This window comes from Poeciliopsis prolifica, unplaced genomic scaffold (assembly GCF_027474105.1).
Source record: "Poeciliopsis prolifica strain line A6 unplaced genomic scaffold, Auburn_PproV2 SCAFFOLD126, whole genome shotgun sequence".
In the NCBI taxonomy this organism is placed as follows: domain Eukaryota; kingdom Metazoa; phylum Chordata; class Actinopteri; order Cyprinodontiformes; family Poeciliidae; genus Poeciliopsis; species Poeciliopsis prolifica.
The window spans coordinates 37,132-55,792 of NW_026562501.1; positions in this window are offsets into that span (position 1 = coordinate 37,132).

Below are 18,661 nucleotides of genomic sequence, written 5' to 3' on the forward strand. Positions count from 1 at the left end.
GTGTCCCCCCCGTTTAGGAGCAGACCTGGGAAGACGGAGCAGAGAGCGAGGAGAGGTTAGGAGGCGGGGCCGGGGGCGGAGCCAGCGCCGTGACTGGCAGCGAACCCGGCCACTCGGCGGCGGCGTTTCGTAAAAATACCGACATGAGATCCTGGCGAAGATTGAGATAATTCTAATGAGAAGTGACTCTGCGTGCCAGTGATCCATGCAGACCATTAGTGTTGTCACGAAACACTGCGGCTCCTACTGAGCATGCTCGGTGAGTCGCTGAGCTGCGTGGCGAGGTGGAGGGGAAGGTCACGCCGCCTGGGTGTGCAGCAGCGCCGCCTCGCCTCGCTCGCCGTTGCCTGGATTCTGCACGCGATCTTCGGCGGGAGGCGGGGCGGGAGCGAGCGCCGCCGCCAGCCGGGTCACAGCGGCGCTGTTTGTTTGAAAATACTGCAGCGCAGTTTTTACTGCGTCCTGGCCGCGGCTAACGCCGACGCCCTTTCCAGAGGTCGGCGAGGGTTCAAGGCCGTCAGACGCTGCCAAAACATCGTCGGCGACGCGTTCAGAAGTAAAACTCTGGAAGGTCGAGGCTGGAGGGACGAAACCCAACCGATGTGTCAAAATGGCTCCGGTGCGGCGCCAATACACGTTTAACCTTTCTGCTTTGGCAAACAAACCGCTTTGCAGGATTTCAACTCAACATTGAACAGACAAGAACTATAAAGTGTGTCAAAACAAGAAGAAGCCAAAGACACTGAGACCGAGCCGATGAGCCACCAGCACAACATCTCTAATCTGCAGAGATTAAACAGCTTTCCCAAATCCTGGTTTATCATCCAGGTGTTTGCAAATACCAACAATTACTATCACTAGAACCTGCCCACTCACCTGGATTTAATCAGGACCTTCAATAATTCAACTCATGTTGCTGTGTTTCCTTCCGTGGGTCGGTCCCTGAACGCATCAGTGAGCAGCAGGAAGTAAAGCAGCGACGCGTTGAACAAACTTCTTCACATCAAACTTCATTCAACTTCAGACTTTATGCATCAGAATCACATGATCTACTGAGTTTTATTTAAAAGTCTCTATTTTAACCTAAAAAGTGAATTTATTTTAGTCAAATGCTTAAATATTTTCCACAAATCAAAAATGTTTCATATTTTTGCCTTTTTAGATACAGAAATATTCCAGTTGGACATTTATTATTAGACTTTAAAAACTTATTCAAAAATAGTCAACAGTCAGACCTGCAGATACGGTTTGTAGGGAGAAAACCTTTTTAAATCAACTCAAAATTAATCACATAATATTTGAAATTGTATTCACTGATATTTAACCGGCATTAAGACTTAAATAAAATGTTTAATTGAAAAAAATTGCATCTTAATGAATTAAAAATGTGACTTTACAATGAACATGAAACATGTTTGTTAGGATTTTTATGATTTTGATTTGCAAAACATAAATTTAAAGTATTTAAAAATAAATGCATTTAAAGAAATGTGAAATATTTACATTTAAATGTTTTTGTTTTATTTATTAATTCTGTCCTAAAGTGTCCAGTTTGCCTTTAAACGTTAAAATTAACATGTCCAGAACTATAACGTCACTTCCTCACATAAAAACATCTAATAAACGTAAATCATTAAAAACTTTGTTTAAACTATAATAAAATAATAAATAAAACATCTAAATGTTCATATTGACTGACATTAAACGACATTTTAATGATTTATTTGGTTTCATAAACTGGAAACAAACCTGTGGTGCCTTCACTGACTCCTACCACAGTGGGAAATTACAAGACTTTCACATTGGAATGAAAATGAGGTTCATCATTTCCACACAGTATGAATCTGCAGTTCATATTTAATAATCTCAGCATTAAATATGAGCAGAACATCAGAGACGCAAAGAAAGATTTTACAAAACATTAAAAACAAACCAAACATAAAAATTAAAAACCAAACATCTTTTTCAAACCTAAAATATTGTTTTTAAAATGTTGCAGTTTTTCTGTGTGTCGTTTCCATTAAACTGTGAGCAGAAACGGGTTGAAAGTTTGTTTCGGTGTTTTGCTTCGGGGAGATTCTCGTGTTTAAACGCCTGACAGCTTCAGAGCTTCGTCACCAACAAACAGGATGTGACACGGCCTGTTAGCCGCTGTCACAGGAAGCGCTAATGATGATGAACCTGAAGCGGTGGCTGATTTACTCGCATTTCACAGAACCGCATCACATGAACCGACTGGCAGAAAAGTTCAAACCAGTAAAATGAGATTTTGAAAAGGATGTGAAGGCGTTTTGAGCGCCGAGTCAGCAGAATTCACCGCGACCCAAATGCAGCTTCAGGCAGATTTCTGCACTTTTCCTCATGAAGCATTCATGAACACAGATTATTAATGTCACTTTTAAAATAAATATACAAAATATGTTTCCTTTCTCAGGGGTTTCATCAGGATTTTTTCTTTATTGCTCTTCGAAGTTCAGAAGGTTTAAAAAACATGAAAACATTTCAGCAAAAAGACGCAAAAATGTCCAAAATGTAACGATCTGATTACATTGTTTATACTGAGATTAATTTATGTTAAACATAAAAACAGAATAAAATTGTGAATAAACATTTTAAAAATAAAACTCTGAAACGAAAAGCTCATCAACAACAAACCAATTAAACCATAAAATTATTTAATTTTTACAGAAAATCTAAAATTACAACTTTAAACATTTAAAACCACAATAAGTTACTTTTGTTCCTAACAGAAAATTTAATTAATTAAAACTTATGTATATTTGCTAAATTTGACTAATTTCTGAATTTTAACTTTAAGCTTTTTATAAAAAGTTTCACCTGAATTTGATTAAATTTGGAATATTTTCCTGAAAATTTGCTGTAATTAAATCTCATTAATAATAAATAATCATCTTTTTTAATTTAATTGCATTTTTCTGGTCTTACTTTTTGAGCCCAGTGTAAATTGTTAAATAAAATGTAAATGTTGAAAAATAATTCACATAAAACAAATGTTAAATACGTTTTTACTTCAGTTTGGATGGAAAAAAGTGACAATTTAAACTAAAATAACTTAATTTAAATTTATCTCACTCACTGAATAAAATGTTGAATTTTTATTAATTATTTAAAGTGTCTTTAATTTAATTTAGTTAAATTAAAAACTAAAAATTGTAGTTTTTTTACACTTTTACTTTTTTTATTGACTTTAAAAATTTATTTGAAACAACTTTAAAAAATGTTAATCTGTTATTAGTGCAGATTTTCTTCTTTTATTATTTCTATTAAAGTTGCTTTAAGGTTTGTTGTTAAAATTTAATTCAAATTTGAATTTTTTACTCATTGCACTGAATTTCAATAAAGTGCTGAAAAACTAAAACTCTCCAGTCTGGAGGATATTTTGTTATTTAGTAAAACTAAAACTTTTAAATTAGTCATTAAATCATTTTGCCATATTTTATTTAAACTAATTTGTATTAGAATAAAGCAGGATTGTAAGCCTTTGCATTAAGCTGCATTAAAACGTCCCGTTTTGTTTTTCAGGGTTATAAATGTATTTTTTATTTTCTAACTAAATGAAATGTTGGGAACCGACTTTCCAAACGGATCAGAGTGAAGCAGGTTATTAAAACTTTATTATTTAATTTTCTGATTTTATTCTGTTAGTTAAACTTTTTTATTCAGTATTTATTTTCACAGCATCTTTTAACTGATGGACAAAATTCTGTTTCTCAATATAATATATAAAAACTATTTGGACACTTTTGTAGTTTGTTTATTTTCTTTCTTTTTAAAAGGAAAATATTCAGTTTGACAAAAAGTATTCTCTTATTTTTTCTCTGTTCATTTATTAAATAGTTTTTGTGACCAGAAACGTGAAGCTTCACTAAACTCAGCAACGATTTCTAGGACAGATTTTCCTTTCAGTTGTTTTGAATAAACTAAAACTGATTGAAAACAAAAAGTTATTTTATTTTATTCTAGCAAATATTCTCTAGATTTTATCAGGATTTATTCTTTTCTGCTTGGATTATCATAAAAAAAATAGAAATTACAATGAAATTATTTGCCACTTTTAACTGAAAAAGTAAACTTTCTTCAAACAGCCGAGCAGGAAGTTGACAGATAAGTGAAAGGTCAGCGGGCGGCGACCTCTAGGTTCACTGATTGATCGATCGCTGCAGCAGGAGGAGAAACGTTTCTCATCTCAATGATTCTTCCAGTTCAAGTTGTTTATTTTGACCATAAACAGCTTTAGAGGGAAACGATGAGTTTGACCAACATGAGCAGAAATCAGAAACAGTTTCAGTTTTGTGATCAGTTTTTATTTTCATCTTAATTGTGGATATAATGAGAGAAAATCCCAGACTCCCGGCCGTTTGGTGGGTAAAAGCTTTCAAATGTCTAAATTGTCTAAATAAGAGGAAACTTATTGAGCAAAAACACAAATTTGACCAGAATTGAAGTTTCAACATTAAATTATTCAGTTTTATTCTCCAAAATGTGTTTTATATAAAAGTGACTGATGTGACTTTATGACCTTCAGATTCTCTTGATTTATTTTCTTACTTTGTTCTGGTTTATAAAATCCAACAATATTAAAACTCTCCTGTCTTTATATGAGTTTTTATGATTGATACCAAAATATGAAAAAATAAAACAAATCTTTTGGCTGCCAAAAACTGAAAGCCTCAAACTGAAGCCACGTTAGATTATTTACGGTTTTGTAAAAGTTTCTGCAGTTTGTTTTGAAGTTTTTCTCTGGTGGTTTTAGGATTGATCCGTTTGGGTTTACTGCGTCTGGATCAGAACAAACGTCTCATTTGGTGGAAACTCGATGCGTCTGCTTCACCTTCAGTGCTGCAGTTTCACCTTCAGTGCTGCAGCTTCACGTTCAGTGCTGCAGCTTCACCTTCAGTGCTGCAGCTTCACGTTCAGTGCTGCAGCTTCACCTTCAGTGCTGCAGCTTCACCTTCAGTGCTGCAGCTTCACCTTCAGTGCTGCAGCTTCACGTTCAGTGCTGCAGCTTCACCTTCAGTGCTGCAGCTTCACCTTCAGTGCTGCAGCTTCACCTTCAGTGCTGCAGCTTCACCTTCAGTGCTGCAGTTTCACCTTCAGTGCTGCAGCTTCACCTTCAGTGCTGCAGCTTCACCTTCAGTGCTGCAGTTTCACCTTCAGTGCTGCAGCTTCACATTCAGTGCTGCAGTTTCACCTTCAGTGCTGCAGCTTCACGTTCAGTGCTGCAGTCGTTGTGTTTTGCACCGGACTCCAGGATTACCTAAGCGGACCTGGTGTCTGTGACCTCTGCAGGACTTTCTTTGGCTGCGACCCGAAAGGGACGCGGCGTTCACCGGGCAGATTAGACGATCAAAGGCCACAGAATAATCCTGGACTCACACGTCCAAAAAGCAGAGTCCTGCTGCTTCACACGCAACCAAACATCGATTCTGCTTCCTGTTTGTCTCGACCCAAACGGCAGAACCTCCTGCTGATGAACCAAACCTGTCAATGATTCAATGCTACAAACTCAACATTTAATTTGATTAAATTCATTTAATTGAAATGAAAATGATTTGTAACTTTTCTGTCACTTTTCTGCAGTTGCTTCATCTCTGAACATCTGCTGGACATTTTTAATCAAACAAGTAAATTAAGTTAATTATCAGAGAAAACTAAAAGGCCAGAATGTCGTGTGGATTGAATTTACTGAACTTATAGGAAATATTCCTGAGGCTAATTTCCTGGTGGCATCGACTCGACGCCTGTCGTCTCATTAATCTGCTGCTGCTCAATAAAAGCCCCAGATTATTAGATTATTACCGTTTTATTCTCATTTTCTGTTCCCTGGTTTAGTTCCCTGGTTTAGTTATGTTCCCTGTTTGCCGTCCTTCAAATAAAATAAAACCTCATTTCAATTCTGATCAGTGAATCTGAAGGACTTTCACAGTTTTGGGGAAATTTTGGACTTTTTCCTGTTTTGGTGTAAAATGCAGTAATTATAAAACGTTTTAAATCTGCAGAGAAACTTTGATTTCTACATAAATAAGTTCGACATCCAGATAAATTGGAAAATGTTCATTTTGTTGCGTATTGAATGATTCTGCTTTGTTCAGAGGATTTGATGGATTTTTCATCTTTAATGTGAATGTGAAAAACGTCTGATTTTGATCAGAGCTGCTGCTTTATGAAATGATTCAGCTGTAAATATTAACCAGAACCTTCATTCATTAATTGATTGGTTTCTTATTTATGTTATTTTAATTTATTCTTCTGTTTCTCATAAAGTATTATTCTAGTTATTGCCATAAATGGAGCCTCAGCACCGGGTCGGGTTTCTGTCATGTGACCCGGTTCTGCTTTATTCATGATTTCTGGATTAGGACTGGATCTGACAGCTACGGTGTCCCGCAGGGCTCATTTTCTCTCCTCCAAAATAAAACCAAGAAACAAAAGTGGAGAAATAAACGTTGATTTTAAACATGATAAATATTTTATTCAGTTTGTTTTAGTAGTTTTGAAACGTTTGATGTGAAACTTCAGGGTCTTATTTTTCATATTTCAATAAATATAAATGATGTTTGTCCAGTGAATCGGTTTAATAACTTAATTAGGATAAAATTGGAGTTTTAGTTTCTCAGTTTGGTTATAAAACTTTCTGATCTTTCTGCTTAAATTATATTCAGAAATCTACGGTTTTATAAAGTTAAATAAAATATTTTATGTTTTTTTATATTCTGTTCTTGTTTAATTTTGATTCTTATCATTTTATTATTTTTATTCTTGTCACCAGTTTTAATCATGACTTTTGATTTTATGACTTTATTTCTGTTTTGTGACATAAAACTTTGAATAAATAAACTTTTTGATGAATTGAGTTATTGATTAATCAATAAATCATCTCAGATGAGGAACATTTTTTAAATTTAGAATTATTATATTAAATCCATTTGAACCTGATAACAAAACGCCTCTCAGTAAAACTTTATGCACTTTTATTTATGATGCAGATGGATCAAATATTTCATCCATTTTTTTCTGTTTCTGTTTGCATTTAAATCAACCTGCAGCAGTTTCTACTAGTGTGATGAAGTTGTAGTGACGGCTGCAACGCTCCACCGGTGAAGGTGGATCTGAGTTCACAGCCAGACATGAGAGTTATGAAGAGGAAACGTTCAAACATTTATAGCAGCAAACATGTTTCAGAAAATCGTTTTTAATTTATGTTTCTGTTTTATGATCCGTGGGGCCTCGTTTTCACTCCACTGCCCCAGTGTGGCCCTCAGCCCCTCAGCCGTCAGCCTCGGGCCCCTGTGTGGCCCTCAGCCCCAGGCCCCAGTGTGGCCCTCAGCCCCGGGCCCCTGTGTGGCCCTCAGCCCCGGGCCCCTGTGTGGCCCTCAGCCCCGGGCCCCTGTGTGGCCCTCAGCCTCGGGCCCTGTGCCGGGCCCCTGTGTGGCCCTCAGCCTCGGGCCCCTGTGTGGCCCTCAGCCCCTCAGCCCTCAGCCCCAGGCCCCTGTGTGGCCCTCAGCCTCGGGCCCCTGTGTGGCCCTCAGCCCCGGGCCCCTGTGTGGCCCTCAGCCTCGGGCCCCTGTGCCGGGCCCCTGTGTGGCCCTCAGCCTCGGGCCCCTGTGTGGCCCTCAGCCCCTCAGCCCTCAGCCCCAGGCCCCTGTGTGGCCCTCAGCCCCGGGCCCCTCAGCCCCAGGCCCCTCAGCCCCGGGCCCCTGTGTGGCCCTCAGCCCCGGGCCCCTGTGTGGCCCTCAGCCCCGGGCCCCTGTGCCGGCCCCTCAGCCGCTGTTTGGACTCGTTACTCGTTGATGGGTTCTGGTTTCTGTCCTGAAGGTTTTGGGTTTCATGCAGGCGATGCCGTCACACAGAAAACCAACCATGACGATGAACAAAGAGGAGCAGAGCGTGTCGAGTCAGCGGTTCTGCTCGGTGTGGGTCCGAGCGGACCGAGCCCGGCTCCATAAGAACCGGTGTTATGACTACAGCTTCCAGCCGAACCGAGCCGTGGAGAAATGTCTTCCTTCTCCCTCCTGATGAAGCTCCACATCAGGAGCTAACGGTGGGAAACGTTTTGTCTCAGAACGACGTTAAAACGTTTCGTTGGATTTGTTCTTCATTTTCTACTGGATCACCTTCATTTAAAAACTTTTGTTTTATTTTGCTTCACAGCGGCCCAGTTCAGTCCGTTTGCGTAGAAAGTCCGGTCCGGTTGGCGAGGTGTGAACGCGAGCCGACCTCTGACCTCTGGTCCAAACCTCGGTCTGGTTTGGTTGAAGTGAACAGTTTGAATTTTTCTCGGTCTGCAGACTGAAGACCGGTTCATTGGCAGCGCAGGGCATTCTGGGTAAACACAACCAAAGCTAACATGCTAGGCTAGCGCTAGCAGCAGAAATGGCTGCTGGTCTTTTCTGAGCTGATTTTAGTCGGGCTACCTGCTGATGCAGCCAGTTTAACAGCGTCTGTTAAACTGTTAACATGATTTTTTATCGGTCAGTTTCTCCATCATGACTGCTTGTTTTCTGAACAACCAGATTCATGTTGGACAGACGGGCCCAGCAGCCCGTCTTTATCAGCCTGCTGACCAGCAGTGAGCAGCAAGAATCCAGCTGACTGGAGGGTTTGTTTCTCTTGTTCCCTGCAGATTTATTCATTTGTCCTTTTGCAAACATGGAAAAGGACTTTTTACATGTTTGACCATCTGGTGAAGCTGCAGTGTTAAAGTAAAAGTTGTTCAGTGCATTTAAAAATAATTATTTTATGTTAATTCAGCTGTTTTTCTGCACTGGATACTCACTTTGAGAAATCCGGCCGTGTCGGTGAAGTGCAGAACGTTTTCTGGGGTTAGAAGATGAAAAACCATCCCACAGTTTGAGACGTTAAAGTTGATCAGTGATATATTTTATCGGATAATCAGCCTGAGCCGTCGGCTGCGTTTGGCTCTGGAAACGTCGCGGCTTGTCGCCGGGTTCGCTGCACCTGTAGCTGAAACATGGAGCCTGTCGGGTTCGTGAGACCTGGACCCGATTAGCAGCAGGTCGGCCCGGTTGCGGGCCGATTACTGGGCCTGATCGAATCAAGATGGCCGCCTCTGTATTTATAGATCGCCTGCAGGGCTGAAAAATCCAATCACAGATTCCTCTGGATTGCAGCTTCATGCTAATTTACTCGGCTTAGTAAATCTGGCTGATAGTCGGTAAACACTTCAGGCAGGAGCATCGGCGCCAGCAGAGACTAAACCCAACAGCTGCCATCTTGTCCCGGCTGGCCACGCCCACTTCGCCTGAGCTCAAACCTGGCGTTTCAGAAAGTCCAGTTTTTGTTTCTTTTACTGTGAAATAAAATAAACTTGAAGTGAAATGGTTGAAACTAAACAAAAGTTTGACTGGAGCTGCTGGTTCTGTGGAACCTGCTGGGTTTGGTTTGGGTCGGTTCTGTTACAACAACACAATGCCGTCGTGACTTTGATCAAAATTTCAGTTGTTATTGTGCAGACGAACTGAAAGGAGAGGATTTAAGGCTTTCCCAACTCTGAGTAAACTTTAATTCCCGTTAAGCTTCCTGCTGGGTTCAAAGCGAGGTCAGGAGGTCGCGGCCTCTCGGCCCGGGTCCAGTTAGCGCAGGTGGTTTCTAAATGAGCGATCAGCATCAGGATCCGTCACAGAAAGTCTGGAGGCTTCAGAGGAGGCAGAAAGTCCCGCATTAAGATTTTCATCCCATTCTCTGCTGTTTTTATTATTCATGTTTGTTTCATGAAATAAAACGAGATTCACTTTGTTCTTTTCAAACTTTATAACTTTAAATCACAGTCATGTTTTCAATTAGGACCTAAAATAAAACTGTCATGAAAAAATATTTGGACCGAATTTGACAGAAAAACTAATCAAAACAATAAATATGTTCTTATTACCATTAAAATTGTATTGTTTAAGTATTTGTCATTTTTATGTGATTATTTGTTTCATATGAAAATAACCAACAGGTTTAAAACATTAATAAACTCTTATTCTGTATTAAACTTTTTATTAGATTATCCTAATCTTTAATGCTGAGTTTTTATAATAATTAACAGAAATTAAGATGTTTGAGGATTGATTTGGTCACTGAAATAAATTAACTTTGAATTTCATTTTAATTAATATTATTGAACAAATGTTGATCCTTGCAGAATCAGTTTGAAGTTATTTCTGTAAATTTGTGTCTTCTTGTCGTTCTGATTATTAAAGGTGCAGCAGGAATGAACTCGTGTCGTTTCCATGATGTAATCCTTTTCTTCTGAAGCCGACCGGGTCCAAACTCGTGGTTCTGATGAATTACTGGATTCTTTTCTGACACTGTAATCCGCCTGCATGAGGGCCGACAAACTTCCTGCTCTGCTGTGGCGGCGGCGGCGGCGATGGCGGCGGCGGCTTCATCCATCAAAAACCTGCTGCTAATTTAAAACCAGAAGAATTTAATAAAAGCTGCTGGTTTAGAGGAATGACTCAGTTTATACATCTTGTTTTAATTTGTTTTATTTCACAATATTAGTTTGTTAGTAAATTTGAGCAAGTTTAGGATTATAAATCATTAAAGCCGTCAATAAAGTTAAAACTTAAAAACATCCTGGATCCTCTAAAAGTTGCTGGTTTGATTCTGAATCCGTTTTATTCTGGTGACACTTTGAGGAATAAATTCTGTTTTTATTTCCTGGTTTTTGTCTCAGCAGTTTCACTTCAAACATCCAAACTTTTTATTTACTTCAGTTCTTAGCTGCTTTTGCTGAAGGAAAAGAGATCAATATATTGATCATGTATTGATCAAGCTTCAGTTGAAGAAACGTCATTAGAATATTATAAGAGGCTTTGATTGAGCTTTTATGTTTAATCATTTATTTGTTTCCAAAATGTGAAAATCAGATGCAGTGAAATGATTCATGTTCTCCGTTTCCAGGATCCAAAGTGTTTTTATTTCTGGACCTGAGATTCTTCTGCTTCCGTTGAGCAGATCAACCATCTGTCCTTCAGAGACATTAATTACCGGCTAATTTCTCCTAATCAGATCTAATCAGATCAATGCTCTGCAGGCAGGTGGTGAAATAAAGCGAACAGCTTCAAACCGTCTGCTTCTGACAAATATCCCATAAAACCTGCAGCCTGCAATGTTATCATTGCAGGCTGCAGGCGCGGCGGCGGCGCGGCGGTGGCGGCGCGGCGGTGGCAGCGCGGCGGCGGCGCCATGCTCAGCAATAAACCCGCTGCAATATTTTCACTAAACTCGTAAAGTGGTGAGATTTGTTTGTTGGATGTGTAAATTATTTCATTAAATCTCTCAGCCTTTTAAAGGGACGGCGTCATGGAAATCAAAGTTTCTCCATCAAGGTTTTAATGTTGGAGCTTTGAGTCTCTGAGAATCGCCATGGCAAACCACGTTGAAAAACCTGGTTGGCTCTAGTCCCGCCTGGTTGGCTCTAGTCCCACCTGGTTGGCTCTAGTCCCACTGGTGGCTCTAGTCCCGCCTGGTTGGCTCTAGTCCCACCTGGTTGGGCTCTAGTCCACCTGGTTGGCTCTAGTCCCGCCTGGTTGGCTCTAGTCCCGCCTGGTTGGCTCTAGTCCCACCTGGTTGGCTCTAGTCCCGCCTGGTTGGCTCTAGTCCCGCCTGGTTGGCTCTAGTCCCACCTGGTTGGCTCTAGTCCCACCTGGTTGGCTCTAGTCCCGCCTGGTTGGCTCTAGTCCCACCTGGTTGGCTCTAGTCCCACCTGGTTGGCTCTAGTCCCACCTGGTTGGCTCTAGTCCCACCTGGTTGGCTCTAGTCCCGCCTGGTTGGCTCTAGTCCGCCTGGTTGGCTCTAGTCCCACTGGTTGGCTCTAGTCCCACCTGGGTTGGCTCTAGTCCCGCCTGGTTGGCTCTAGTCCCGCCTGGTTGGCTCTAGTCCCGCCTGGTTGGCTCTAGTCCCACCTGGTTGGCTCTAGTCCCGCCTGGTTGGCTCTAGTCCCGCCTGGTTGGCTCTAGTCCCACCTGGTTGGCTCTAGTCCCGCCTGGTTGGCTCTAGTCCCACCTGGTTGGCTCTAGTCCCGCCTGGTTGGCTCTAGTCCCGCCTGGTTGGCTCTAGTCCCACCTGGTTGGCTCTAGTCCCGCCTGGTTGGCTCTAGTCCCACCTGGTTGGCTCTCGTCCCGCCTGGTTGGCTCTAGTCCCACCTGGTTGGCTCTAGTCCCGCCTGGTTGGCTCTAGTCCCGCCTGGTTGGCTCTAGTCCCACCTGGTTGGCTCTAGTCCCGCCTGGTTGGCTCTAGTCCCGCCTGGTTGGCTCTCGTCCCGCCTGGTTGGCTCTAGTCCCACCTGGTTGGCTCTAGTCCCACCTGGTTGGCTCTAGTCCCGCCTGGTTGGCTCTAGTCCCACCTGGTTGCTCGTCCCCGCCTGGTTGGCTCTAGTCCCACCGGTTGGCTCTCGTCCCGCCTGGTTGGCTCTAGTCCCACCTGGTTGGCTCTCGTCCCGCCTGGTTGGCTCTAGTCCCACCTGGTTGGCTCTAGTCCCGCCTGGTTGGCTCTAGTCCCACCTGGTTGGCTCTAGTCCCGCCTGGTTGGCTCTAGTCCCGCCTGGTTGGCTCTAGTCCCGCCTGGTTGGCTCTAGTCCCGCCTGGTTGGCTCTAGTCCCACCTGGTTGGCTCTAGTCCCACCTGGTTGGCTCTAGTCCCACCTGGTTGGCTCTAGTCCCGCCTGGTTGGCTCTAGTCCCGCCTGGTTGGCTCTAGTCCCACCTGGTTGGCTCTAGTCCCGCCTGGTTGGCTCTAGTCCCCTGGTTGGCTCTAGTCCCACCTGGTTGGCTCTAGCTCCACCTCTGAGGCGCTGTGCAGTTTCTGAGCTAATGATCTTCCCTGCCTCCTCCCCTCTCTGCTCCTTCAGACTAGCCAGCAGGAACTAGCAAACAGCTGCTGAGTTAATTGTAGACGTCAAGCTGCTCAGAGCAGCACTGGTAAAAATGTTAAAGGTTAGTAGAGGAGCCATGTTGGGATGACTTCCTGGAGGCGGAGCTTCAGAGAGAGCAGGAGTTTCTCAAAGAGACAGAGGCCCAATTTCAGGAGTTAAATTACAAAGTCAAATTTGTTTGAAGTCATATCTCATATTTATATTTTTGTAACCATTGAAGGAAACATAGTTACTTTATTATGCTATAAAATGTCACTAACATGACACCGCCCCTTTAAGATTCACTGAATATTTTTGTACGTTTTGTAGATCTGTTCTAGTTTATAGATCTGTTCTAGTTTGTAGATCTGTTCTAGTTTATAGATCTGTTCTAGTTTGTAGATCTGTTCTAGTTTATAGATCTGTTCTAGTTTATAGATCTGTTCTAGTTTATAGATCTGTTCTAGTCTGTAGATCTGTTCTAGTTTATAGATCTGTTCTAGTTTATAGATCTGTTCTAGTTTATAGATCTGTTCTAGTCTGTAGATCTGTTCTAGTTTATAGATCTGTTCTAGTTTGTAGATCTGTTCTAGTCTGTAGATCTGTTCTAGTTTATAGATCTGTTCTAGTTTATAGATCTGTTCTAGTTTTATCTGTTTATATAGATCTGTTCTAGTCTGTATCTGTTCTAGTTTATAGATCTGTTCTAGTTTAGATCTTTTCTAGTTATAGATCTGTTTAGTCTGTAGATCTGTTCTAGTTATAGGATCTGTTCTAGTCTGTAGATCTGTTCTAGTTTATAGATCTGTTCTAGTTTATAGATCTGTTCTAGTTTATAGATCTGTTCTAGTTTATAGATCTGTTCTAGTTTATAGATCTGTTCTAGTTTGTAGATCTGTTCTAGTCTGTAGATCTGTTCTAGTTTATAGATCTGAAAAGGATTTTCTGCGACCGCTGAGTTTATTTTTCTCCAGCCTGTTTCCAACTTGGCTTCCACAAACTGATGAATACATTTCAATCTGACCTGATATTAAAATGTAAAGCCTGATAAAGTCCAGGTTCTGTTCCGGACCAGAAAAGTCTGTTTTTTTCCCGGTGCCTGAACACAACACTGCTGTCAGATCCGGGACTCGGACGGCGCTGAGGCAGAAATCTGCGGCGGTTCTGGGATCAGAGGCGTGACGGCGGCGCAGGAAGCAGGTCACAGGCCAGTCTGCATGTTTTATTCATCACCTCAACCCAGTTCTGCTCCTGACAGCTCAGTATTGTCAGTGTTTAGCAGTCATCAGCTGATCCGAGTGCCTGATCGACTGCCGGCCCAAACCTCACGACTGCTGAAATATGGACAACAGACATTAATTACCCATAATTAGATTTTAAAGATCTGAATATTCTGCCACTGGGTATAAACGCGTTCTTCACGTTAAACCTCAGGAATTGTTTTGGATTGGGATTCTCGCTAAGCGTTGGATCAGAGTGGGATTAACACTCCCCTCATGTCTGCACAGTAAATATGAAGCTGCTGCTCTTCAGCATTGTAATTAGTGAGCTTCGAATTTATGCTTCTGTCAGCAAACGGCTCTTTATTTGCTCATTGTTCATCATTTTATGAAATATTTATAGTTATTTATAAAATATTATAAATGTTTATTATATTTATAATATTTTAATGAAATGTATATCATATTAATTCTGCAATATTAAACATTTCCTGTTTCATTTTAGAAAGAAATGAGCAGTTTGGACCAGATCCTTCCAGGGAATCCAGAGGTCAAAGGTCAAAGAAAACGCAGTTTGAACAAGAGATTCACAGGATCTGGACTGACTGAGTCGTTCATCTGGACTGATTCTTTTTGTTTTCTGCAAAAAACTCGAAACATAATCAGGTGAACAAGTTTTCTATGATTCACTCAAGGTCATAATTATACATACAGGCTCGTATCTCTGCTTTCGCCCAGCTCCGGTCCATTTGCCAGAAATCCGGTTTATTTGTGGATGGATTTCTGCTGATCAAACTCTGGAGCGGTTCAGATCCCCAGGATCGACCGGACTGTCAGTCTGAAGCTGGGAGTCGACCGTTCAGCTCAGAAACCGACCCAAACCTTCTTCATACCGACGTGTTTGTTGATTTGATCAAATCGTCGACTTTGGTTGAATTTACCTCTCAAACGAACTGGAGTCCAGTTGCTACATGCTAGGCTACATGCTAGGCTACATGATGCGGGACATTTTCTCCAGGGTAACTGATTAGACACCTAACATAATATCTGATTGGATGGTATTAAATGTATGAACTTTATTTTCTTACCTTGAACTAATGTTAGCCGAGTTCTGCCGGTCCGTTGGGTCGATGCTGCTGTCCATCGCCGGTTTCCTCAACCAGTTTACGATAAAATAAACCAACTTTGAATAAAAAAACTACATTTATAGCCTTCAATTACTTCGTACATCAAAGTTTTCTTGCCCTCCACATAAACTTCATTCTGGCTGCATCAGACGTTAAAGTTCAACTTTCTGACTCCTGCAGGATGTCGGCCGATAAAACTCTGGTTTTCCTCATGAAACACAGAAACGTTTTGGCTCCATGTTTTACATCGCGTGGTGAGTTTAGTCAGTCCTGATTCATCATGTCTCTGCTGCTCTTCATCAGGACTGTCGCTCTGAATCTCGTCATCGTCAGTTTGACCGTTTCCTGTCAGAACCTGGAGCCGTTTCTGTTTCTCTAATTGGTCCCGGAAAATTCAGCGTTTACATCTTTAAGAACTTCTGAATTCAGAACTTGCAGCTCCAGCACAACAGCAGTGACTTTGTGCTGCTCAGCTTTGAGAAGCTGTGATGTGAAACACCAAGAGTGGATCCAGAGGTGGGACTGGGGGGCCACGGCCCCCTGCTGACTTCACCATGCTATCTGTTAAACCAATGCTAACACTGAAAGCTAACCTTAGCTTCACATGCAGTTCCGCTTGTGGCCACATCATCAGGTGGACTGACTTCAACCCCACCGTCTGATTGGTCCGTTAACAAAACGCCTCAAAATGTTCGGAAAAATAAACTGTGACAAAGCTAACGATCAGATAGCTAACTATCAGATAGCTAACGATCAGATAGCTAACTATCAGTTCTTTTAATAATTACAGTAACATTTTTGTTTTTTTTTTAACTATGTGGATTTTAACACTTTTAGATTTTTTTACATATAAAATTCAGAATTGTTTGTTTTCTTGTTTTCCTGGATGCTTGTAAGCTACATCCGCTAACAGCTAAAGCTGCTTCTCTCTCACTGAAGATTCATTTCTGCTTCATAAACGGATCTGATGAGACGCTGGAAAACACTGACTGTGTTCAAGTTGTGCTAATTGGAGTTAGCCTGTAAGCGAAGCTATTCAAGCCTAAAGTAGCATCGAAGTGCTAAACATGTAGCAGCTAATGCTGATGTCAGCGTCTTCTGTCCACATTTCTAAAGAAGTTCCATCAAGACTTTTTACAATTTGATGTTTGAAAAACAACAGATGAAAAACAAGAAGCTGCTCTTCAACCTTACATTAAAATCATTTAGTTTGAAACATTTTGTTTAGTTTTTCCATCAGTCGTTAAATTGTGGCTGAATTAATGACAGGATGATGATTTGATGCATCTCAAAGCAAAGCTGTTTAAACTGAGTCATGAGAGGCAGAACCTCCTGCTGGTTTCTGTGTCTTACATCATTTATCAGGATAAATGCTAGTTTATGTGTTAGCGGCACATAAACTAGCAAACATGTTTGATAAAACGGCAGGGGGAGGAGCTTAAATAGAATCAGCCCCCAAACGGGAGCGGCCCTGAAAATCTTTGGAGCGGCCCTGTGCAGAAACCTGATGATGCGTTTGCGATTATGGCTCCCATCACCTCAGAGGTCGTCTAATGGGAGGCGTTATGCAAACTAATATGTAGTTGGACTTTGAGATAATAACTTTCTCCATCACTAAATGGATCCTGTTCTTTTATTTCTATTTTTGAAATCACACCAATCATATCAGGAGTTTCTTTTTCTAAAGAACCAAAATGGTCTTTCAAGCAGAAAATACCTCCTCAGTTTAAATCAGTATTATTATATTATTATCATTATTACTATTGATTGTCTTTAGTAACTTCAACTTTTTATGTACTGAATTGTTTTATTTTTTATTATTACTCAGATTCTTTCTTCATTTCTTTGATTGCTAATCTATCTATTTTCTGTCTGCGATTAATTTTTTATTTTGTACATTTCAATTGAGTTGAAAATATATTCATGTATTGTAATAAAATGCAAATACTTTGCCTGAATGATCCTTGTGTGTTTGAAGACGGTTGGAGGTAATCGTGGCCTGCAGCCACTGAAGTAAACAATCAGGAACGTTGTTGTTTTTATCGGCGCAAAAATTATTACAATTTCTGTCAGAAAGAGCTGAAAAACTGTCACTTTCCTTTAACAAAACTCTGTTTTATTTCTAATCCTGCCGTAGTACTGGCCTGTTTCTAGGTCAGTCCAGCCGAACGCTGGGAAGCAAACACACACACACACACACACACACCCACACACACACACACACACACACACACAGATGGATCATGTGACTCCACACGCTTCACTGAGTCCAAGAAGCTCAAACTGTTTGATTCCAGGCTTTGTGCTCCTGAAACGGGAAACAGCTGAAGAAAAAACGCTGAAAAAACTTGATTTGAACTTTTAAACGTCCCGAAACCAAAAGGGACAAAAAACCAAACTGATGACATGAAAAATAACAGAAAATTCAACTTTGAATAAAAAAATCCACTTTAGCTTGAAAAAGTGAGTTTACAGCAGAAACAAGAATTATTCAGCAAAACATTAAATATTCATTGTTTCCAGATTTCCTAAAGGTCAAACATTTGTTTTAAAGCCTGAAGCAGAAAAAAATGTAAACGTGTTACATTAAAGAGGCTGAAATAAGAATATAAAATCACTGGAGTTCTCAAATAAATCCTTCAAAACAGAAAAGTTTCTAAAAGACAAAATAAAAACAAGTTCAATGTTGGAAAAACAGAAAAATAAACTTTCAGGATTTTATTTTTATTGATTTTTTAGTGATGTTGTTTATCTCCTCAAATATAAACATGGAAAGTATTTATTTTAAAATAGAAATTCAGTTCAAAATAACTTTGTGTATATAACATATTTATTGATCAAATTAACCAATTTGAGGGAGAAGGATGAAAACATTTACATAAAAAATAAAATCCCTGGTTTTCTTCAAGTTTTTATATAAATATATTTGTTTTTTGTCCTGGCAGTTAAATCAAACTAAATATGATTAAAGTTTTGTGGAAGGAAAAAAATCTAGTTATAAACTGCAAATATTTAACAGGTCAAATAAAACAAGGAGCTTTTTCACATGCAAACAGTTCAATCAGTTTCTGTTGGAATGAATGATTATTGGCTGAAATGACAGTCTGATCGTCGTCGGTTATTTTATTCTTTTTAATCAGTTTTTAGTTTCTCTGGAAAAAAACAGACAGACAAACTGCAACAAAACAGACGGTACAGACTTCATACAGGTGAACGCTAACTACAAAAGTGCAACAAAAAAAAAAGTAAAAAAAAACAAATAAATCTGCAAAACATTTTTCTTTTACAAACCCAAAATATGAGAAAACAAAGTGACACGAAGAGAAAACGTGTCCAGGATCCTCAGACCTGCTGGACGTTTGTGCTTTTATTCCCCAGCAGGGAGAATCTGGAGACGTGAGGCAGGAATCTAACCAGCAACTGTCCAGAACAG